Here is a 25,568-nt window from a genome sequence, read left to right as displayed (position 1 = left end):
AGATAGTCACTGCAGTGTTATTTACAGCAGTGAAGAACCTAATGCTTAACATTAGTGGAATGATTAAATGAAGATACCATATTTATGAAATAGTATTTCATAACCACTAGATATTATGTAATATGATTCCAGTTGTATAAAATGTTCAATGTGTATTAAGAGACTTGAAAGAAATTAACCTTTATTAATTTCTAAACTTGATATTAATCACTTTTACTCATGACTAATAGTGGCTATCTGTAGGTGTTAGGGTTATGAGTAATTTTTATTTCTTCATTATTTTTTAGAGAAATTGTTGCAAATTTTGTTGACTGTCAGCATGTAATATAAGTTAATAAATAACACTGAGTATTACTATGTGTCAAGCAGTATCTTTTTATCTTTCACACTTAATTCTCAAAATAGCCCTAAAAGATTTTATTATCCTCATTGTATAGATGAGGAAACGGAGGCATAGAGAGATTGAATACTTTGACAATTCAAATGTGTCCTTTGACGTTTATTCTTTGCTTTTAAATGTAATTTTATCTCCAGTAGTTGGGAAAATACTATAAATATTTTGTTTTTCCACTTCTTAAAATTTTATGATGAATATTATGGCATAATAGTCAATATCTTGTTTTAAAATTGGTAACATTTCATCTTATGAATTTACCATGGTTTTTTTTCAGTTCTTTTTCTTTGCTCCTATTGTAATATTCTGCTCATAGGAATACCAGTACAGTGAACATCTTTGCAAATAAATCTGTATGTGCATTTCTGATTATTTTTGTAGAATAAGCTCTTTGAAGTGGAGTTATTGGGTCAAAGATCATAAACATTTTAAAGGCTTTTGATACAAGTTGTGAGATTGCAGGTGACAAATGATCTTCCTTAAATTTAGAAAAGTTTTTTGGGGCTATAAATTTGGGAGAAATAGGTCATCTAAATTGTCTGTGGGAATTTGTGCTTTCATAGTTTCTCTTATAGAAGTCAGGCCTCTCTAAGCTTGCTGGAGGCTGTCAACACGGGAAAAAGAAAGACAAACTCTGGAGATTAAATTGTGGCCATTTACTTGCTTTGTGATCTTGGGCAGCTACTCATTTTTCTCTGTAACTTAAAATTTGGATTAGCTTGGAAACTTTTTTATTGCAGATTGTTTTATAAAAATGTATGAAATATACCTATCAAATTTACACAGATTTTCTGTTTGATTTTATAGGCTCTTAGGATTGTAATTAGATAGAACAATTCCCATTGTATAATTTCTAAAACTATACATTTAAAAGGTATAACACATAAGAGACTGCAATAACCCTAAAAAGTGTTTTAGATGTTGCATGTTTAAATAAAGACAATTAAAGTTTTTTTAAAAATTTAATTATTATTGATACATAATAGTTGTGTAAAAAGACAGTTTTTTCTAACGGGTGACGAGGAATAAAATTTTGGCTAATTAATGGACAATTTCTGTTAAACGGTTAAGGTTTTATTATGTGTTTCTCTTGGATATACCTTCTTCTAGAGACTCTGTAGGAGACTTTTGCAAAGACTTTTTACCTGCAGGTTTGAGCAGAGGGAAGGACATTTTAACTTAAGGGCATCCAGAGAATAATTAATCAAACCAGAAAGGAGAAAGTCTTCGTATGAAGCTTGAAGAGATTAGGATCAGTTATTCTGGAAAGACCAAGATTGATAAAGATAATCTGACAGTCTAGAAATTCATGAACAGTACAGGTGGAATAAATAGAAAACGTTCTGTTGAAATTTGAAGGATGTGTAAGTACTTTAATGGAAAAAAAGAAGTACTACTACTTTTTATTATGAATAGTAAAATTGTGAAACTATCTACTGTAAACGGTAGAAATAGAAAATAAGTATGAGGAAGATTTTTATCAGAGGCTCTTATTCCATAATCAGTGGTTGAATCAGGAAGGCTTGTAACTCTGCAAAATTAGGTAAATGGTTGCATTTTGGAAGGAGAGGTCTCTACTTTTTTGAGGTTTGCAAAGGAATGACTCCAAAAAGCTTAAGGACCCACTAGAATGTAAGCCCCAAGAGGCAAGGGACTTTTGTGTTATTGACTGTTGTCCCCGGTTCTTTGCAGATAGTTCTGCTTCATAAATACTTGTTGAATGTATGATTTCTGTAAATTTCTGTGCAGTATAGTTATAGTAATGGATTCTTTAAATGAATTTTTTTCTCTGTGTTCATATCACATGGATGACGTGCCTATACCGTGACCAGGTTGGAGGGAGGCACATCTCACAGGTGAGCATGAAAACACAGTTGTCACACCTGTCCGCTACAAAAGGACCTAGTAGTGGGTCTTAGAAGTTGGAGGTGAAAGTGCATTCCAGATTTAGGGGCTAGAGAGAAGCACCTGCCAGATTATTTTATTAGTGGACTACTTCTACATTTGTCCAAAAGTTTTTTTTTTGTATTGAAGTATGGATGAGTAGGTAGAATGGAAGGTCTCTGTGTGATAGATGTGTGGTTGACTATCATTTTCCCCTGCCAACATGAAAATATAATAGGAAAGGTATTCTAAAAATACATACTTATCCTCCAGTATATAAGAAAATATTGTACTACTGTGATGCTGTTTCCATTTGATTCAGTGAATGAAAGCTTTATGGAAAACTTCCGTTTAAAATTGTGAATGGAAAATTTGCTGATTTTTTTTCATTAGATCAAGTAGTGTGATGATAACGGCTATTCTGGCTGAAAATGCAAAATCAACAAAATGTTGGAAAAATTTACCTGCAGAGAACATTGCTGTATCAACAAGAGATTTAGATTTTTGCAGTTAAGCCCAAATATTCTAGCTCTGTATCATTACACAGCATTTTTAGCATGCCGTATAATGTGATCTGCGATTACATTAGTCAGCGTAATATGTTTTTGTACTCTTTAAAACTGAAATTTGGGAAAAGGTTAAAAAATGAGAGAAGGTTAAAATGCAAGTCCATTTTAAAAACCTGTAAAAATTATAGTATTTCTAAAATAAGAGAAAAAACCAATTACTTAAAAATTGAAATGGGATAGAACCACTGTTAATTGTATGAATCATGAATTTTCTTTGGTAATTAAAGGGATGACCATAAATTCTTTATGCGCTTTACCAGACATAAGAGATATTTGAATAATTGCTTGCTGTCTGCATTTGATTATTTGAATGTAGACTTTTCATGTTTTATACAATCTTTAGCAGATTAAAAAATTTTACTGCATTTTTATGTTTTCTGTGTCTACATTGTGAAATCTGTGGCATCACAGATAGGAGCTGTAATCATTTTAAATTTATTTGAAAACTTGCCTCCTCACTCAAAAAGGCTATCAGACATTCATAACATTTGGGGTTTGCATTATTTTAAGAGGCCTGTAAGATTCCCAGAATTATTTTAATAGAAGGGCAGGAGTTGGTCCTCATAGATCTCATATCTTGCAGTACAGTGTCTTTCTGTAGTTGAAATGTGAATTCTAGGTCACCACACTCTAGTGTTCAAGTATAATATAAAATACATTTTGAAGTCAAATGTAGAGGTTTGAGTTGGGATCTTTGAAGTAGTTTACCCTAATCTTTTTACCCAGTGGGATAACCCTTTCTATAACACTCCATAGAAATGTTAGCATTCCTAACAACCTTTACCTAAAAACTCAGTGAGCAGGGACTTCAATCCTTTATGAGGCAGATTTTTTATTACTTAATGATTAAGTAGTTCTTCATGTTGAGCTCAAATTTACTTTGTGCCAAGCACCGTAACTTCGTTGTCCTCCTCTTCAAATTATTAAATATTCAAAGCATACAGACAAGGATCGAATACTATAATGAGCATCACTGAGATTCATTTACTGTTAATTTTTGCTTTATTTGCTTGAGGTTATTATTTCTTATATTAATGTATATCAGAGATACGCACATCAAATGTCTTCCTGAAAGTAAGGTAATTAAATTTATGGCATTTCTGTTACTAATTCTAGAAGTTTTATTCAAAAAGGAAATGAGGTTAGTGTATTATCTGAACACCCATTCAGCTTTCTCTTTTACTTTGTGAACTGCAATGAAGCAAGACTCTCCCTGGAAGACCTCATTTGCCCTGAGATCTGTCCAGGCATCAGAGGGGGCCACTGTTCACTTTATTTATTACGCAAGGAAGCTTCTAGATTATTATTCCTGCTGTAGGTGAAAAGTCTTGCCCTTCAAAGCTTGTGCTATTTGGCTGTTTACAGTTTTCAGTGTTGTCAAATACCAACTGATGTCCTTGTTTATTTGACCTTTTTCTTCTGAAATAAGAAAAAAACCCAGCAATGATCATGTGTATGGCATGACCATGTACAGTTAACTAACCTCCATAACCTTCACTGTTTCAAAAGTAGTATTACAAAAGTAATAGGAAAAATTATTCTTTTTTTAACAGATAAAATGTTCTGCAAAATCACTCAAATGAAATGAGAATAAAAATAAATCCCATGTTAAGTCATATGTATGGAGACAAGATGAAAAAGTGATTGGCATATAAGAAAACAGATAACACCTACCCCGCCCCCCCAAAAAAACCCCTCTCAGCCCTACCAAAAGTAATTATAATGTATAAAGAAAGCCAGAGAAGTATAAATCAACTGTTTTCCAGGGTAACCAAAAGACGTGTTTATTTTATCAAAAGTCGAAAAGTTGAAAACAGGAAAGTTGTGTGTCTACTGAAGAGGTATTAAAAAATTCTGAACAAACATTGGGAAGTCATAACATGTCATAAATCGATGACAGTGTGCTTACAAGAAGAATAAACACATAAAAAGCATGGCATTAGCACTTGCTATGTCTGTGAAGATTATTCAAAAGCAAAGCAAAACGAAAGACCTAGACATGGTGGTACAAATCAGTCCTGGCTGGGATTGTTGCAGTATCCCTAAAACTGCTTCGTGCTCCAGCGGTGATTGGTTTTGTGATTCTTCCCAGAAGTTAAAGTGAAAAATAGTTTAAATCTCATTAAGTACTGTCCAATGCATTACTGTACCCATAAGATATGATATACTATTTGTCATATAAGTTTGCTTTGAGGGAGAGATGATTGTATGAGCCTAAGATAAGTAAGGTATCAAGAAATTATGGCAGAATTGCAGATACCATGTTAATAGATTTAGAAATTTGATTGGACAGTCAAAAATTGCAATGAGTCTGAATGATACTGATTATGGAATAGTGTAAATAACTTAGTGTTTTATTCATATTTACTATATTTTTTACTTTGAATATTTGGCTTTAGTCATGATTTAGTTGATTATGCCTGTGAGTAAATGGAATATTATAATTTTCTCTCTTGGCTAAAGGAATTTCAAATTAACAATTTTAAGTACAAAATCAATATTTTAGAAAATTAGCCCTTTCATTGGGTTGGGGATTAAATTCATTAAACAGAAAAAATAGTAAGAAACTGATTATGATATAAAATAAAGTTAATTTGAGTTTCAATGCTAGATTGAAAATTTGGCTTATTTAACTACTGAAAAATGCCAAGACCTTTAATGGTAATACAACATGGAATGTGCACATTACATGTGAGTCCTTATACGTGGTAAAAAGACAGCTCCCTGTGGTCATTGGTTTTATTCCTAGAACCCATCAAAGTGTCACAGATACGGTGCCATAATTCATGGTCCTCGAACCCGTCAGAGTTATTATAATTAGACTTTGAAAACTATGCATACCAAACAGTATATATAGATGGGATAAATATTAGGCCTAGAAGATATAGAAACTATTTTGTAAATCTAAATTTATTTTAGTAAATAAAATAATGTATTATTAAATATATTGAGTAATTAAGGTGTTGGCGTATTTAGTTATTGGCTAGTAAAAGCAGTATTTGTCACTACTATGTAGAGAAGAAAGGGAGGAGGAAAACTATAGATTAAAAGAGATTTAAAGGCCGGGCGCGGTGGCTCACGCCTGTAATCCTAGCTCTGGGAGGCCGAGGCGGGTGGATCGCTCGAGGTCAGGAGTTCGAGACCAGCCTGAGCAAGAGTGAGACCCCGTCTCTACTAAAAATAGAAAGAAATTATCTGGCCAACTAAAAATATATATACAAAAAAAAAAAAAAAAAAAAATTAGCCGGGCATGGTGGCTCATGCCTGTAGTCCCAGCTACTCGGGAGGCTGAGGCAGTAGGATTGCTTAAGCCCAGGAGTCTGAGGTTGCTGTGAGCTAGGCTGATGCCACGGCACTCACTCTAGCCCGGGCAAGAAAGTGAGACCCTGTCTCAAAAAAAAAAAAAAAAAAAGAGATTTAAGAGACACAGATACAATTGCCTGTATGGATTTTGTTTAGACTTGGATTAAAACAAACCCTTAAAAAGAGACTCGTGAGACAGTTGGGAAAATTTTAGAACTGATTGCTTGTTGATATTATAAAGAAATTATTAATGTATTAATGGAATTGTAAGGGTATTGGCTTATGTTTAACAAGTAAATCTTTGTCTTAGAGAATACATACTGATTTATCTACAGATGAAATGATATGATGTCTGGAATTTGCTTCAGAATAAGCCAAAGTGGTGGGATAGAGGTTGAGGAGTGGATGAAGATATAAATGAAACATGATTTGCCATGAGTTACTTGTTGAAGCTGGGGATAATGAGGGGCTCAAAATTATTCTCAATAATTTTGTATTAGTTTGAAATTCAAGGCTGGATAAGAGGAACACACAAATGGACTTACTATAAACGTACCTCATGTGTAAATGTTGTATTTTGTTTTTTTCCAGAGCTGAAGCCATTTGTTGGAACTGTGGATGATTAACAGCTAAATGCTTAATTCTCAAAACTACTCAAAAGCCACAAAGTCTGGATTAGATGAGCCAAATTACCACCAAGAAATTACTGTCTCGAGTGATACGGTAAGATTATAGTCAATATTCTAAAGGCTAAATAGTGACCGAGGTCTAAAAAGATTGTTAAATGCTGTATTTTAGCTGCTAGATTCTATCATAATTCCTTGCTCCCGTAACTATTATACTAGGAGTTCAAAGTTGTGATAATCAACTAAAGCGCTTAGAAATATCAACATAAACAAGTCTTTATGGCATTTCTTCTTCGTAGATTCCGCTAGTAATGGATACAGTTTTGTCACGGGAATGCCATGCTTTCCCCTTTATTATATGTCTCAGGGTGGGTCTTTTGGAAGCTGATGTTTATTAGGGATGTTTATTAGGGATCAACACCTATGTAGAGAGGAGGTAGGAAGCAGATTGGGCAGAGGAAATTGCTGTGCAGGCTCAGAAAAAGTTGTAGTCATCCCTACAGAGAGTGTTGTGACTGTGAGAGTTTATTTTCCTTCTTAAATAATAAACTTCTTGGGGAGAGAGACATACCTTCGATGCCTTTGTATCTCGCAGAGTACATTGGAGAAGCTGCTCAGCAAATGCTCGTTGAATGAAGGAAATCAGAGAAACATCTTACTGTCTCTTCTATAACATCTATCTAATCCCTCACCCTTTACCTTAACCCCTTCCTTTCTGCAGCTGAAAGTGCAGTGTAGAATGGTGATGTTAATAGTGACACGGATGACTGTCTTGTGTGTCGTGAACAAGCGTGAAGGTAGCTTCCTCTTGGCGATTAGCGTGTGTTTGTTTCTGGGCTTCGTAGATAAGAAAGACCTGCAGAGGGACCTGAGGAAAACCACAGACACAAGATGTAAAGAACATGAAATCATACTGAGAGAGAGAGAGAGAGCGAGAGAGAGAGAAAACACCTTAGAAAGCCTAGTGATAACTTTTAGGCATATTAAGGCATGTGGTATATGATTCTAATGAGTTGTTCTTTCTGTTTGTGGTTAATAGGCTGATTGGATATTAATTTTGATCCTTTTATGCTCAAGAATTAAGAGAGAATCTACTTCGTAGAAACATTTTTAAAAAGCCATTTCTTTTCCTATTAGATACAGTCTTGCTTTAGGGCAAGAATTTAAGTCTTTTACTTGACTCCATTGTGTTTTTCCTTTTTACTACAGGAGTCCCAGAGACAGGACTTGTATTAATAAATTCTTAAATTTTCTCTGAGTCTTAATACTATATTAATGCTTTACATGTAAAGGACCTTCAATTAATATCTTTTAAATGAATGAAATAAAGAGTAGTTGACTTCTTAAGTAATGTGGTAGAAGAATAAGGATTAAAAACTAAGTAATTCAAAGCACCACATGTACTCACCATGAAATTGGTATTAACCGATCGACACTTAAGTGCACATATAGTAGTGACATTCATTGGGTGTTGGGCAGATGGGAAGAGGGAGGAGGGGATGGGTATATTCACACCTAATGGGTGCGGTGTGCACCGTCTGGGGGATGGACACGCTTGCAGCTCTGACTCGAGTGGGGCAAAGGCAATGTATGTAACCTAAACATTTGTACCCCCATAATATGCTGAAATAAAAAAAAAAACAAGAATTTTGAACCATAAATATACTTGTTTTTATTTTTTCCTGCTATCTATATAGTTCATTTTTATTCATCTTTTGAAATACTATGTCAATCATTTTCTTCATATTGAGTATTGGAAGAATGAGATTGTGGTTATGTTTCGCTAAGTGAATCAGATTTTTAAAATTGTTGTGTATCATTCAAAGTTAAATATTATTACTTAGGGGGTTTACTCTTTGTTTCCTTGGTTTTTTCATTTCCTTCTTACTCACTTGGCACCCCCACCAGAGGGCAGGCAAGGGAAGAGAAGGTATTAATTTCAGCTTCCCACGTCTTTTGTAGACATCCTTTCATTGGACTGTTTTGTCATACCTCTGGGGTACATTAAGGCAGTGGGATCAGCTACTTTGCTATTTTAAAATATTTAATAGAATGCTCAATTATTTTTAAAATAAATTGTACAGTATTGATATATTTATTGAATTTAAATATTTTAAATTCTCCAACTTTTTTGAGATCTATATATTTTAAATTAGCAATTGTTTTTTAATAATTCATGCCAAGGTGTTCACCACTACCGTTAAGTATGCTCGATTGTAATAAGGAGTTTTTTTGTTTAAAAGTACATTGGAATATTCATAATAAAGTATAAAGTTTTAAATGATTCCTTTTCATGTTTTATAAAAGTTGATGTTCCTGAGGTCTAATGGTGAATTTTCAAAATGACAAGAATTGTCTTTTGAATGCAAGTTACTGTTTCACACTTCAGCTGTAAGTTTATTTAAAAGGAAGACATACCTGAGACCAAAGTAAATTCGTATTTACATTTTCACAGTGCAGGTTTTCAAAGTGTCAGTGTTAAACCAGATGGATGTTGAACATTTTATGGTCTTGATATTGCTGTTAACACCCATTGTATATGCACACGTGTGTATTTATGTATACATGAAGTGCAGTTTCATGGTCTAAGGCTGTTTGGTTTGTTATCAGTATGAACAGTAAATGTCCTTAAAAATCAGCCTCAGAACAGCTGGCAGATGACCTACTGGGGTTTAGCACCGCCTAAATTCACATGACGTTTCTTTGCTCTTTGACATAAATAGTGTGCCTTCGCTTCTCATCAAGGAAGTTGGTACGGGCACCTTCTGTGTGCTTGTGGGCATAGTAGAAGAACCTTAAAATGGATTTTTTAAAGAGAGTTGTTCCTCCCATTTTTTCGGGAGATGTGGTTTTGGATGCTAATATTCGGGAAAGTTCCCCAACATTACTTAAGATGAGACGTCTTAGTTCGCTTTCTTCAGAGAAGATGGTAGGTGAGCAAGGTGGAACCAATTGCAATCAAAGTTATTGTGACAAATGCCAACGTCGACGACTAGGTAAAGTGAAAACATATTTCTTTCAATCCTTTAACAAAGTATTTTAGGAAAGTAAAATTAATTCTTACAAGTATAAATTCTAGCAAGCATGAATCTTTATTTTGAAAAGTTTAAATATTAAAAATGTTTAATCAGTTAACTATATAGTTGGCCTAAATTTTTCTAATAGTGAAATTTTTGCTTTGAGTTTAGATGGAGAAATATTTATGCTATAAATCAAGATAAAACCATTAAAAATTTAACAGTTTTAGTGATCTTTGGAAAATGTTTTAATGAGATGTTATTGAAAAGATGTTATTGTTACCACGCATAGGATATGTAAACAAAAAATAACATGCAGAATTTGATCTATTGCTGTAGAAACTGCTTAAATTTTGTTTCAAAATATCTTCCATTGTTTTGTTTTAAAGATAGTGAATATTTTGGGTGAAGATTATTTTGTATCAAAGTACTTTTGTTGTATGTAATCCCCCAAAGTTGAATATAATGCTCTTTAAAATTTGAGGGGATGATATTCAATACGTTTTAGGATAAAATTTAGTTTGCATATAGTAACTAGCAAATATTAGAGGAAAGGAAAATCCTTTAGGAAAAAGATAGAAAAATTCTTCAAGTTTTAAAGTTTCTGATTAAAATACTTTAAATGTTAAAATGTTCTATGTGATTTTTTTAATTTAGGGAGTAAATAGCTGCTGATGTAAATTAATGTACTATTAAGCAGAAGAGAGTTTCTGTAAACCTTCTGCAAGTTTGATGTATATTATAGCTGTTTTCTATGCATATTTTAATATACACAGATATTTTAAATGTGCATATATACATTTTCATTAGTAGAATTTAAAAAATGAGATTTATTGTCCAAATAGTTCTGTTACTTGTGTTTTCATTTAATTACATCATAGACATCTTTCTGTCTCATTTAAAATGTACTTCCTTGTGTGGATATAACAATTTATTCAATTAATCCCTTATTGAGGAAGATTTAGAATGACTTTAACTTTTTGTTATTAAAAATTATGTATTTACATATCACTTTATACCCTTGGGTGATTGCCTCTTAGTATATATTTCTATATGCATTTGAAATTTTTAAAAAATTACTGTTTTTAATTGGCAAATAGTAATTGTACATATTCCTGAGGTACGTAGTTAATGTTTTGATACATATAATCTGTAGTGATCAGATCAGGACAATTAGCATATCCATCATCTCTTATCATTATCAAATGATACTTCTCATTTCTTTGTGTTGGGAGCATTCAATATCCTCCTTCTAGCTATTTGAAACTATGTAACATATTATAGTCATCGTACAGTAGAATAGAACACGTAAACTTATTCCTCTTATCTAAAAATCAAAAATTTTGTTTTTTAACAAATCTCTCCATAACACTCCTTCTCCCTACCCTTCCTCGCCTCTCATATCCTCTGTTCTACTGCAGTTTAAATTTTGATAGACGATGCCAAGTTACCTTTAAAACCTTTCTCAGTTTAAGCTCCCCAGGGCAAGATATGAAATCTCCTATTACCTTGTATTTTCCCTAACACTGTTTCGTGCCAGTTTGAAAAATAGTGTCATATTCATGAGAACCCATATTTTCTGTTTTAAAAATATTATGTAAAAGAATGAAGGAGATTTTAAATTTTAACAAGAAATATACATTGATATCTACAGTATACTGGAATTAAAAGTCATCAGTTTTTTATACTCTTCATTCATTTGGGTGGGTGAAATGGAGATGAGGCCACTGGTGGATTGGTGCTTCTTAATTTCAGTTAATATCTCTAAATCTGTCAGCACGTAGTTTTGTGTTCAACAGCATGTATGCTTAAGTGAAAATATGAATTTGTGCAGTTACTTAAGATATTAAAAATTTCCTTTTCACTTTCATTCTGGAATCATTTCATTTTCTTCACTGTGTCACAACCTATGTTGTTGGTCTTGGTGTTTGAATATTTGCAAATAAGCAATCAATTTAATGATTAAGAATTTTCCATAGTATATATCTGTTTTTACTAATTAAGGTCAAAACAAAGCAAAATCATGGAGTACTGAAGAACCTGATGTCTGTTAAAATGTCAGGCTGTATGTTCTTTGTGGGGGTAGCTCTTGCCTAGTTTTTCTCTTCAAAAATACAATTCAGGGCTGGGGGTTGGGGAGAGAAAACAAAGTAAATGAAACTCGACTTTAGGAAATGACTATTAAAGTTAATTTAAAGAAGTTCTTTGGTTATTTATGTAGAGAGATTTCATTTTAAAGTCTGGTTTTTAAATTTCAATGTACTGATCAAAGTCCTTATTTTGAATCTCAAGATTTGACACTAGATTTGTATCGTCAATAGGAATAGAGCCCATGGTTCACGCCAATCTATACGTAGGTTACTTGCAATTCAACGTAAGTGAATCTCGCTTCCTGTTTACTGGCAGTTCTAGGATAGAGATAATGCAGTGGTTTAGCCAGACGTCATAAAAATACGACCAGTACAGTTCACTTAAGGTGTGTTACGGTTTTGTTCATTTAACAAAAGGAGAAATTGAGGGTGTGGAGAGATTTCATATAAATAATGCAAAGAAGGAGCTAATTCTTCTAGAGAAAAACCAGTATGTAATCTGATAGCTTTGTACTTGAATTGGTTGTTTCCAACTTCTTTAATTATTAATTTGATACTTAAAAAGTGACTTCTAAGACATGTTAGATAAGATTGTAATATGGACTGACAGTTGTGCTTTTGTGGGTGGAGCAACTGAGAATAAATCCAGCTTTGAATATATAGAAATCTACCTGCTACTTTTAATTATAGAATTCTTTAAAGAAGCTTGTGATTTCTTTAGTGAAAATATGTGCAGAATTGAGATATTTGCAGAAGGTGGATAGTTTAAGAGCATTTTCTTTTTGATAATTTTTTAAACTGTTAAGTAGCCTAATATTTAGAAATTTTTCTATAAGTTCCCAAACCCACTGGATTTACCAATATCCTCTATTCCTCTGTAAAATATATTTTAAAATGCCTGTAGTGCACTACACACACTGTTGACATCCCCTGCCAACATTTCTGCTCCCAACAGGCTAAGTTGTGGACTTAGTAAGAATTGGTATTTTTAACCAAAACTGCTTATGCCAGTTATACTTGTTATTGTGATTATGTAATTTAATTAGATATTACATAATCCAGTAAAGTCTGAGATTGAAAAGAAGGAGTTCTTTCAGTGTAAACAAAATTGAGTGGTTTGGTTAGACTCCATAAAGATAAATTCTTAAAAAAAATTTTACATTTGAATTACTCATAGGCCAGAGAAGTATACAAAATTGGAAGGAGTTTGCCCTTGGGTACCTTCAACTTCCCTTGCCACTTTGAAGAAATTGAAAGTGGAAATCATAGCTAATGTATATGGGTTTGGTTTTAGGCAAGAAAGACGATGGTGTAATTAGCAAATGCACCTTATAAGACAAGGCCTTGGCACTAAAACAGGCTGGAGAATAAACATAGATTCTATATTGCAAGTTAAAATAAAACCTTTGTTGGACTTCTTGATTTTTTTTTTTTTTCTGATTCCTACTTTAATGGATTTTTTTTATTACATGATTAGCCAACAGTTATGATTTACAGTAAAGGAACTCTTTATAATACATAGGTATATAATGTTGCAGTATTAAAGAAGTAAATCATTTATTTGCTATCTCTACTTCCTTAATAAAAAAGGAGTCAAAATGATCACGTTATGTAATCCTATCTTATTCTTGAGATTATAAATATCCTTAAACTGTTTTGTGTAGAGTCCTAATCATGTCATCAAAGACTGATTTCTCTGATATTATATGTTCCAGTTCTAATATTTATCTTCAGGCATACAAGTTGGTGGGAAGAAAATGCTCTTTCCTAATTCAGAATGTACTACAATGTTTTCTGACTATAGAAGAACAATAGATAATAGATATAGTCATGAGTCAGATCCTAAAAGTTGGGCAGTGTGTGTGTTTCCATAAACTTCTGTTGTGACAGTTACAAAGTCTTGTATCTCCAGGATTGGATTATGTTTATTCCAATAGAATCAACGTTACTTTTGGTTTTGTTGTGCATTATGTTTGGAATCAAGAATAAGTGTTAATGTGACAAAAAATGTAAAATTGATTTTTATAATTAACCAAGAACAGAAACAATGATGTATTGAGCAGAAGAAGGTATATATGAACATTAAGTATGAAAGAAACATATGAGCACCTTCTAGATTCTGGGCACTATTACCTTGTTTTATTTTACCAGTAACTGAAATGATCTCATTTGTTTTACTTATTTAGTACATATTCTATCCCCTAGCCCCGCCACCAAGAATAGAATATAAACTAAGCATGAACTTTGCTTTGTTTGATGTGTTCCAAGGCTTGGAACATAATAGTTGCTGAATAAATACTGAATACGTGTAAGTTATCCAAGTCCTCTTGACAGCCCTGTGAAATAGGTTGTTATCAAAACTTTGAAGGTTCATGGAGCAAATTATTTGACCCCTAAGTGGTATAGCCATGCCATTGTTTTAAAGTTAGGCATTTGCTTCTTCTACTGTATCTCATTGCAGTGTTGTTTGATGTTTTTGAATCTTTATGTATAAAATACTTCTTTCTAAGGCTGTTGTATCTGCTGGGTGCATTGGTGCATACCTGTTGTGGTCCCAGCTACTCTGGAGACTGAGGCTGGGGGATTGCTTTGAGCCCAGGAGGTTGAGGCTGCAGTGCTCAATGATGATACCTGTAAAATAGCCACTGTGCTCCAGCCTGGACAACATAGCAAGACTCTGCCTCTTAAAAAAAAAAAAGACTAGTATATTTATCCAGTTTAATTGTTCTGTTAAAGAACGTATTCTTTTTGGGATGCTTTCATTTTAGTTGAGATATGTTTCAATAGGAAAAACTTTAATTCCACTATATATTAAGCATTACTCTTTGAGACCCTTTCACTGTAATAAACAGTTCATAATTATTTTTTATAACATTGGTAAGATAAACTAATTAATAGCTGTTTCACATGACTTTTACAAAACAATTTAGAGGCACACTATTGAGGTATAGTTTCCATTTCATTAGAAAGTGTCAATTGACTCCATGGGATATAAATGTTTAAATAGTATACTGTTATATTTTTTCCGAGGTATTCAATGCAAGTCACTAGCAGGGAGAAACCAAAATGTAGCACTTTTTATAAACTTCCAAGTGCCCTTTCCTTGAGTTTTAAAAGCTCCTATCTCTATGTATTTCACTAGGAAAGAAAGGGGCTCGCTGTTACTTACTGGATTTCCTTTATAAGTGATATTTTCAGTTTTGTTTTTGCAGAACCATTGTTCTGAGTGGTTAAATTGTCTATCCAGAAGAGCAAGTTTTTTTGTTTTTTGTTTTGGTAGCAAAGTTTTATTGTAAAATAAGAACCTGATTAAAAATGGGGTATAAAAAGGGAAGAGGAGGGGTGAGGGTGAAAAATGCAGATGTGCCTTGTGGAGCGTAAAAGAAATTGACCCTGAGCATTTGGGGGAAGAAGTAAAACGGGTCTTGGTGGATCCGGATCCTGCACAAGAGATGGCATCCTCCCGGGTGTGGGACGGGGTGAGACTTCCTTTTCGGTGCCAAGATTCACCCAGAGGTGGGACGGGATATGGCTGAGTTAAAGTCTCATTGAAGACTTGGAAACTCCCAACCCACCCACCAACAGGGACAGGGAACAAGCGCCACTAGGGGACCAAGTTCCAGACTCCATGTAAACAAAAGGTGGTTTTGAGATCAGACGTAAATTATTTCATGAACCCTCGCAACAGACTTGGAGGTAGGTGTGATTGTCTGCATTTCACAGATGTGGCCACTGAGGCCGGGGGACATTAAACAACTGGAAATGGCCCCCTGGTTAGTACAGTGGAGAACTGGGCTTCCAACCCAGGGTGCGGCTGATCGTAAAACCTAACCCTCACATGGAAGAACATTTTCTTACCTCTCTCAAACATTCCTCACAGTGAAAACCTCAAAAGCTAAGCCAGTATGCCCTGGTTCCTAGCGGTGCAGGCCTGCCGCTCCAGCAGAGCCAGGCCAGGGCTGACGGAATTCCTGGGTATTTCTGAGGATGCCTATAGCAAAAGCCTGGGTTTCAAACACCTGAGTCCCCAAATGCCGGGGAAGTGGGGCACAGGTAGGGGGCTGTTAACGGGGGACAAGCAGCAGGGGGTGTCAATACGAGTCAGGCCCCTCTCTCTTGAACATGAGTTTTTTATGGCGGGAGGTAGATTGTCCCTTCCTGGATTTCAGGTGGCTGGAGTGAACCCTGGTCCCCCCGGCCCCTTCCCAGTCCGGGCATCCTTGGGTTCCAAGGTTGGAATAGTCCCGTCCAGCGCTCGCTCGGTGCCCGGGGGCAGTTCGGGGCAGGCTCTCCTTTCTTCCCCCGTGTCGGCCTCTCCCGGGACAGGCACGAACCCCGCAAAGCCGCCCCGTCCCGGCCGGTTACCCCGGAGCGGTCCAGCGGGACGACGGTGCGGATGGGCCGTGGGTTCACGCCGCCCCTGCAGGGACTGTCGCTCGTGTCGTTGTCATGGGTGGTGGCACGGTCGGAGCCGACCTCAGGCGGTGCACAGGGCAGCGCCCTCTACGTCGGAAAGTCCTTCTGTCGCCCAGACACTTAACTCCGCGCGCAAACTTCCTCCCCCCTCCCCGGGGCGATGCCGCGCGGGGGCCAGACCGTCGCTGTCCCAGCAGCGCCCCACGACTGTCCCTTGCTGTGACCGCTCGTCGGGGGCCCTGGCGGGGTGCGGAGTCCCCCCACAGCTGCGCGGGGCGGGTCTTCGCGGGCTCGCAGGACATCTCGTTGAGGGCAAGGGAGCGCGTGCGGGTGGCCGGCTTGGCCGTCCCCGGATGCGGGAAGCCTGGACAGAAACGCAGCTGCCGCGGCAGGCCCGCTGGGAAGGGACGGGGGTGACAGGGGCCAGGCTGGTGCGGGGGCCGCTGACGTTCTGAGAGCGTTTCATCTGGACCTTCATCGAACCAGCCTGCAGTGTCTTCTGGGGACAGCATCAGATCGTCCACCGTGGGGACAGCGAGGAGGACAGAACGCGGTTTTTCATAAGTCTGAAAGCGCTACTGGCTCGGGGAGGGCCCGATGCTGACACCGGACCAGGCAGGGAGCAGGGAGGCAGCCTGGCTGCCCGTGCACAGCGCCGTTTCTCGGACCCCTTGGCCGCAGAGCTGCTTGAAGAACCAGCCTCACCTCCACCTGCCCGTGCTTGGGGGCTCCTCTCCCCTGGCACGTTTTTGTTTGACACTCCTGGTGCTGGGTGGAGGAGTAGCATGGCAGGCCACTTTCTTTTCTAGAAGGGGAGTAGAGGAGTAAAGAGTGATTTAAGTCTTCGCTGAAGAGCAGACCATTCCTAGGGAGTTTAAGGAAGGTCCTGGGAGAAAATTGAGGGGAGATTTCCTTCTGATACTCCACCTGCTTGTGGTGCTGAGAAGCCGAAGGAGAGGAGAATCGTTTGGAATTCTGATGTGAGCAAAAGGCTGCTGTGCAGGGCAACGTCCTGGAAAAACCTGAGTTCTAGATGATAATCAGGCTGCTCCGGAGCTTCCAGCCTGGCCTCGATGTTACCCTGTACTCACCGTGTAAGTGTGTGGAGGGCAGGGTTCGGGAGCACGGGGCTTTCACAGTGTCCTGATGCAAGTGGGTTCCCTTACTTAAGAGGGGCTTTGGAGCACTTTTCAGGCTGTCATCATTGGAGGATGTAGGAGAAGCCTTATTGGAGTGTTGTATGGGTGCCATTTCTGGATCTTGTGAGAATTCTTGTGATAAAGGAGGGATATTGGGAAGAACTTCAGGCGTGATGAGAGGTGGACAGGCAGTGAAATATTGAGGAGTGGGGTGGGCCTTCCATCCAAATTAAGTTGAGCTCCATTGGGGACTGGGTTTGTGTCCTCGAACAGGCTGCTTGATCCCTCCAGGCCAGTTCACCTCCCCAGTCAATTTGAATCATATGTTCTTTCTAGCATTGTTTTCAAGATTACAAAAAGTTGTCAACAAAATTAATGTATCATTCAATAAATGGTGGCCATTATTACAAAAACTTCTGGATTTTTTTGATTTGGAGGTAGATGAATCAAATTTAATTCAGAATTTTAACCTCGGAGCATTCCATCCTAGAAAATATTCTAGGAATTGGAATCTAGGTCTTTCATTGTGCGTAATTCCTAAAAATTTTAGTACTGGGCTTATAGCTACAGGACAGCCCCAGGGAACTTGAGTTCCAGCGCCTACCCTTGTGCTTCCTTTTTTGTCCACGGTGTGTGCTTTTCCACGTAGCTACTGCCAAACGATTGTGTGATCCACACACAAAGGTATTTTGGAAGTTAGTATAACAGGATTACTTTAAGTAGTTTCTCTTGGCTATTTTTACAGTTAGCCTAATCATTTCTTAAGAAGGATCTTCTTAGATTGTCTCCTCAAGTTACATGGATGTATATTTATTAAAAATTGGGGCAGTTAAATGTAGTTAGGATTAGGGTCTTTATTTACTTGGCTTTTAGCAAGAACTTGCAAGAAACTTAATTGAACTAAAGGTGCACCTGTCTTCCTTTCTAAGGGGCGTGGAATAGCTTCCTCTCTATTAGACTTACTCTGCTGTTCCCCACTCAGGACTGTTTGTGCAGAGTGTACTGGTAGGATGATATTGGTTGTTAAATTCTTACAGTTCCTCATGTCAGTTGATATTTAGCCACTGCCGCAAACCTGCTCCCCCAGCTGCTCCTGGTGCTGCAGTCCCCCTGCCCCACCCTAAGTTTCCTCAGCTAAAGGGTGAGTCTCGGGCACACCAGGGCCACCCTGAGGTTGCACCCGCCCTAGCTGTTCATTTGCAACACCTTCCGGCTAGATGACTATTTAGAGGATCAGCCCTGCTTGTTTCTCATTTAAGATGCAAGAGTAAAGAGGGGTTGACTCTAAGATAAAGTAATTAAAACAAAAGGAGATAGGAAAAATATGTAACTGAATTAATATCAGGTACACACTGAAATATTGAAGGTGTAAAAAGATAAGACAATGAAAATGTCTGTCAGAAGATACTAAGGAAAATAATAAAGATGTGGTTACAAAGAATGGTAAAATAGGTTAAGATGAATAAAGGTAAGTTTAAAATGTAACTAAAGGCATGTACGAGGAAGGTTAAACAAAAATAAGGTGCCATAAAGGGAGTTCAGGAAGCAATTTATGGTCCAACGGTTAACTCCACCCGAGTACAGATAATGGCCTTTGGGTTGAGGGGCTGTAACTACAGACAGTTACAGCTTCCAATTCTGGTGACTTCCTGAAACTGGAATTCTGCAAGGGGAGTAGAAGGCTTTTATGTGGCTATCCTTGGGGTTAATGGTTTTCCTCACCCCCTAACCTCAGGTAATTTTTCTCTGTCCTCAGTTCTAACTCATTGTCCACTAGCTTCCATTATTCCATGAAATATGAAAGTATTGTTTCTTTTACCAGACTGTAGGTTGCTTTGAGGACTAAGTTGGTTTGCTTTGTGTAGCTAGCCCCAGAGCTTAGACCACTGGCAAGCACTTATTAAGCAGTTAGTAAATGTTTGCTAAACAAATGTTAGAGTCCTCTGTCCTTCGGTTCTTGTCCTTTAAGTGCCAAAGCAGGTTTTTCCTTGTTAACAAGGGCTGCTGTCAATTACCATAGTTAGTTAGCCCACTGACTTTTCCTTCAAACCATCTAGCCACATACATTGCTAGATGTGGTTCCCAAGACAAAACTAGCCTTAGTTTCAAAGTGGAAAACCAAACCCCAAACCCTGCCTCAAATTGAGCAAACAATGATCTAGGTAGAACTTGGGGCAGTAAACCTTTTCTGCAAAGGGCCATTGAGTAAATATTTGAGGCTGTGCAGGCCGCAGGTCTTTGTCACAGGTGCTCAGATCTGGCTCTGTGGAGCGAAAGCAGCCATAAGTGCTACGGGAACGAATGTGTGCGGCTGCTTTCCAGTCCACCTTTGTTTACGCAAATTGACAATGGGCCAGTTTTCCACCCCTTAAGCTAGAATATGGAAAAGAATATTGCTAACATCAGAGAGCTGCATACAGGCAACTTACCTGGGAAATAGAGAATGGAAACTTTGAATAAGGGGTCCAATATTATACTTAGTTGTATTTGCTATTAACCCTTGGAATAGTGTTTTACCTGTCACGGGTGCTCAATAAATATTTATTTGATTTGAGATCCAACTACATCACTTATCCTCTCTGGGCATTGACTGTCTCATAAAATCAAAGAGATTATGGTTAGTGATTGTCAAAGTTTCTCCAGTTTAAAAAAAATGTGTGACTCCGTGACTGTTTTTGGAAGTGTAGATGGTTTATTCTTTAAAGATGACAACTGTCATTTTGCCACATTTCCCGTGTGCTCCCAGTGTCCCGATGGGGAGTCCCAAAGTGGCTGCATTTATCTGTCATTTTGTTTCATGGGCCTTTCCACATGGAGCTCATTGTCCACTGGGCTGTGTCCACTCCTTCCACCCCTCTGTCCCACCCCAGCCTGCCACATATGTGGATAGAATACACACTTTGCCTGATTTTAATCATAAAATTTATTAAGCCTAGTCATTTTTCTGTTTTAAAAAAATTAGCTATAAAGCTTACCTAGGCAAGCGTGGGTGATTCTTAGTAGCGATGTGGTGATCAGGATGAGGATCAGTCTGTCTTTTGAATTATATTTTTCTAAATTCTGTATCTAGCAAAGCAGACATTCCATCGTTGATTTACTTAAACTGTTCAACAGTAATCCAAAATAATTTTAAATATTACAGATGTAAATTATAGTAACCTTAGCTGAATTCTTTTGTTCTTTTATTTAGAGTTTTGATGTGTTTTTCTATTTCTAAAGTGATTCAAGCTTGGGTAGGCCGTCTGATGGTTTCTTACGATGTTCTCAAGAGGAAGTAACCTAATACATATTTCTAGTCTACTTGGTGAAGGAACTTATTAATAAAAAAAAAAAACTCTGAAAAGTTCTTCGTAAGGAATACAGAAATTTTCTCTTTATTATTTCTTAGGCATCTGAATTTTCCCATTCTCTGTCTTTAAGTATAGATATGTGCTAAAAATGACATAAGCAAGATAATGAAGTTTTAATATTAGTATATTTTAAAGTAGCTCTTCTTAAACTTTAATGTGCTTAAGAATCATCTAGAGGATCTTACTAAAAAGGGATTCTGATTTTCTAGATTTAGAATGGAGCTTTAAAGACTAATAAGATTATAAAGTTAGGTTCTTCCGAATTACTTTTAATACAGTGCATTATGATTAAGGTTAACCATGCATAAACATCTTCCTATGTTCTGTGCTTGCCTATTTAATTGTACAGCAGTCTTGTCATCTTTTGTTCTTAACTCTACTGGTCCTCTACTTCCTACTTGTAATTTTTGTCCTGACATTTGGTTACCTCTGCAGTTTATTGGCTTTTCTTTTCCTGGTTTAGATGGTTCCTCCTTTACTTTATTAAAGCCTTGCTGACTCACCCCTGTGTTTAAAAAAGAGAATGATACCAAAGGTGGCTTTCATTGATTGAAAATTGAGGGGCAATTATAGGGAGCCTACAGAAAGACGGGTGTTGGCAGTGAAGGGCGAGCCTTTACTTTGTGATCAGTGCTTTGTGGTTACGGTGCCCATAGGAGCTTTCTGCCCACCCTGGGTAGTTGTTCACATCTCTGTTCTGGCATTGTTAATAACAGCGCCTGTTTCATGCTCAAACAGTCCTGCTTTGGGCAATAAATTCTATAGTATGTTACCCCTACCACGGTTCATAGAATTTTACTTGTTCTGCACCAGTAGGACTGACCCATTGTGAGGGCGGATACCCTTTTCCTTTGCCAGACATCAGTGTCACATGCAGTGACAGGGCAAGTGTGTTAGTAATAATCATCGTAGTTTCCTTCAAGGGGATAAATATGCATTGTGTATATTATGAAAGCACAAATGCAGTAAACCTAGGAGCTTCTTGAATAGAAATTTTAAAATCTGGATTTTTATTAACAATATCTTCAAAAATTGTTTCAGGCACTTAAAAATACCTGTCTAGAGTTCTTAGGATGTCAAGAATGGATTTTAAATATATTCAGAAAAAGCAGATTTTTTTCGTTCAAGAAATAATAATATCTTAGCACTGTGTGAAATGGTAGCAAATTGGTACGGTTTGTGAGGGCAAAGAAGAAAGTATGATTACAGGGTCTGGACTGTTCCATTCTAAGCTGAGGAAGCAATTTTTTTTTAATGTGTGAAATATATAAAAAGAACTAAAACCAAAGGCTAGGACTAAATTGGGCTATTAATAAATACCTGTGTCAGAAATGTAGCAGTAATTGTACCTTATGGCATATACAAGTAATATAATTGCTGCATAGGTAACCACTTCCAAAATTATAGAGCTTAGTTAAAATGCTTATTGACTGGTTTTATGTTGCTAACGTGTGAGTATATTGATACATTGGTCCAACCTGTGACATTTGTATAAAACTTACCTTTATTAGAAACCCACTTACAGGTATGAGCAGAAACTTGATTTATACTTCTAATATAAGCAGTTAATTTGGACATGACCTGAAACCTTTCTGTTCAGAATTCTGGCCCAACTGTTACAGAAGAGATTCTCTTTGTGACTCAGTAGTTTATTTTGTTTGCCTTTCATAGTGGTCTATTTGAATTATTGTCTCCTTTTTTGTGTTTTTATTTTTCTTCAATTCAGCTGAATCCATTAATCTGTGGCTGTTGTTGGCTAGCAAGTACTTGAATACAATTAATTCACTTTCTCCCCTCATACGTGGGGAATGACGCCTGGAGAATTCTGTGGGATTGGTCATCTGCCGGCTTCTCTTCTGTCTCCATGTCCTCTCATGTACAATACTGGCATCCCTTTCTACTTTGGATTTATGTTGTCAAAAGTCTCTTGATGTGACCTATACCTGGCTGTTCTGCATTCAGCACCACCCTCTACCCAGCCCCCTCACCATGGGGGTCACTTTTGGATATTTCAGCTTTACTTATTTTTTTTCTATCCTGTTAGTCACCAAATACGTCAGGAAACATCTAGCAGGAAAAATTGAATCTGTTTCCTTATTCCCATCCTTATTGCCTTTTTCCTAATTATTACCCTAATTATTCCTCACCCCAGCAATTTAAATAGCCCATTGACTTCCACCATGCTCTCCTGAGGTCTGTTCTCCACCTGAGCAATCAGGTTGTGCCTGTCTGCCCTTGTTCCTGCTCGGAACCCGTCTCCGGCATGTGTTTATCTGCTTCCTCGTCTCTTGGAGCCTGTGGGTATTTCAGAGATTCTCTGAGAATCTCCTTAAGCAAGTGGAAGAGCCGGGTGGGTAAGACCCTGGTGCTCTGATCCCGGTCAGCCAGCATTACTCTGCTTTTGCCTTTTCTTCTTGTGGGGATTAAACCTGAAGGTTCATTCTTCAGAAGATGCACCTGCTGAACAGATTTCAGACTCCGTCTTGTTTGCACAGACGGGCCTTCCCTGACCATCCTGCCTGACCAAGACCCCCTCCAGTGTTCTCTGTCAGTCCACCCCCTTTACTGCCTCCACAGCACTTGATCACAGTTTGTAACTTTATATGTGCGTGTGTGTGTGTATACACACACTTTTTATCTCCACCATTGGATTCTAACCTTTTGAAGGGCACAAGGATATGTTTTATTCACTAAATTATCCTTTGCAGTGTTTAGGTCATTTATATTTAAGGCAATTATCGACATGGTTGGATTTCAGTCTGTCATGCTGTTTGTTTCTTATTCGTCCCATCTGTTGTGTGTCCTTTCCCCTCCTCTTTCCTTGCCTTCTTCTGGATGAATTGGGTATTTTTTAGTGTTCTGAGTTATTCGACTATTGGTTTATTATCTCTCTCTCTCTCTCTAAAGAGTAGTGGCTTTGGGGTTTATGAAATGAGCTTCAAATGATCACACCTACTATCAAATAATAGGATAACGTTTTTACATATAATGTAAAATGTAAGAACCTGAAACCTTATACTTCTGTTTCTCCCCTCTATTCTTTGTACCATTGTAGTCAAATGTTTTATTTCTACATATATTGTAATCTCGACAGTATATTGTTAATCACTTTTGCCTTAAGCAGTCAATTAACTTTTAAAGGACATTTAAAATGATAAATAAAAGATCTTCTCTTAACCACATATTCACCATTTCTAGCTCTTTCCACTCAGTTATATAGATTCAGGTTTTCTCGTCTTGCATAATTATTCTTAACACCTGAAGAACTTTCTTTAACTTTTTTTATAGTGCAGATCTGTTGGTGGGAAAATTTTTTAGCTTTTGTCTGTCTTGGAAAAGTTTTTATTTTGATTTTATTTTTGAAAGATATTTTCATTGGATATAGAATTCTAGGTTAGTAGTTTTATGCTTTAAGCTTTTCATTGATGTCTTTCCAACTTGTGCCTTGTGTATTTCAGATGAGATGTCTTTGTTCATTTTTATTTTTGTTCCTCCATGTAATTTATCATTTTCTTTGACTGATTTTAAGATTCTTTATCACTAGTTTTCAGCAATTTGATTATGCTGTGCCTGGGCATGTTTTTTTTTTCTGTGTGTGTGCACATGTGTGTTTATTTTTGATATATTTGGATCTATGGGTTTATAGTCAATTTCAGAGAAATTTTGATCATTATTTCTTCAAATATTTTTTGTTCACTCCTTTGGAGATTCCAATTCCACATATATTAGACCATTTGAGGTTGTTCCACAGGTCACTAAGGCTGGGTTCATTTGTGGGTTTCATTATGGTTTTTTGATGATGTTTTTTTGGTCCATGATTCACTCTGGAGAGTTTCTATATCCCTGTCTCTAAGTTTATTGATCATTTCTTCTGTGGTGTCTAATCTTCTTTTGGTCCCATACAGTGACTTTATTGTTTTAGATATTGTATTTCTCTCCCTCAAAGTTCTATTTGAGTCTTTTTTTATATCTTTTATTTTTGTGTTCATTGTATTTATTTTCCCTTTAAATCCTTGGACTTATTTATTATAGCCTTTTGAAGAATCTGTCTGCTAATTCTATCACCTCTGTCATTTATAGGTCTCCTCTGTTGATTTCTATGGGTCACATTTTCCTACTAAGTCTTGACACATCTAATAATTTTTAATTGGATGCTGGACATTGTGAATGTGGCATTGTGGAGTGCTAGATTTGGTTACATTCTTTTAAAGAGTGTTGTTCTTTTATCTGGAAGGCAGTTACTTGCAGATCAGCTTAATTCTTTGAAGATTGTTTTTGAGCCTTTGAAGCTACTTTAAGGAGGGTTTGCAGTAGTCTTTAGTCCCATTATAAGGCATGACCTTTCCGGACTATCTACAGAATGCCTTGGTTATTCAGTGGGGACTTCTGCTCTGATTTGCCCGACTTCATGAAATCCGCTTTCTGCAGTGTGGTCTTGAATATACCTAAAGGCAGAAGGCTGGGGAGATTGTAGTGCTTTTCTTGTTTGTTTCCCATCTCTCAGGGGCTATGGTCCTTCTCTGTCATCCAGTGTCTGAAAACCTTGATCATATATTTTGAACAGTGTTGTAGATTTTCTTAGTTTTTAATCTTTTGTCCTTTTTCTGTTCTAAGATCTAATCTAAGATACTACTTTACATTTAGTTCCCATGTCTCCTTAGGTTCCTTAGACTGTAACAGTTTCTTTGATTTTCCTTGTTTTTTAATGATCCTGATAGTGTTGAGCAGTGTTGGTTGGGTATTTTGTAGACTGTTCTTCAACTTGGATTTGTCTGATTTT

At 36.9% G+C, this 25,568-nt stretch overlaps 1 protein-coding gene and 1 non-coding gene across 2 annotated transcripts in view; one reads left to right on the top strand and one right to left on the bottom strand.

Moving 5' to 3' along the window:
• FRYL (FRY like transcription coactivator) overlaps nucleotides 1–25,568 on the top strand; it is a 207,812-nt gene that overhangs the window by 40,801 nt on the left and 141,443 nt on the right. The window contains exon 3 of the mRNA XM_045532978.1: nucleotides 6,742–6,873. The gene's annotated coding sequence lies outside the window, so the exon portion shown is untranslated. The remainder of the gene's footprint in view (nucleotides 1–6,741; nucleotides 6,874–25,568) is intronic.
• LOC123624918 lies at nucleotides 2,193–2,296 on the bottom strand. Its single transcript, XR_006730279.1, has one exon. It is a non-coding gene; the product is annotated as a small nucleolar RNA U13 (small nucleolar RNA).

Source organism: Lemur catta, chromosome 19 (assembly GCF_020740605.2).
Source record: "Lemur catta isolate mLemCat1 chromosome 19, mLemCat1.pri, whole genome shotgun sequence".
In the NCBI taxonomy this organism is placed as follows: Eukaryota; Metazoa; Chordata; class Mammalia; order Primates; family Lemuridae; genus Lemur; species Lemur catta.
The sequence above is the reverse complement of the archived record's forward strand: the minus strand, read 5'-3'. Positions and strand labels throughout refer to the sequence as shown.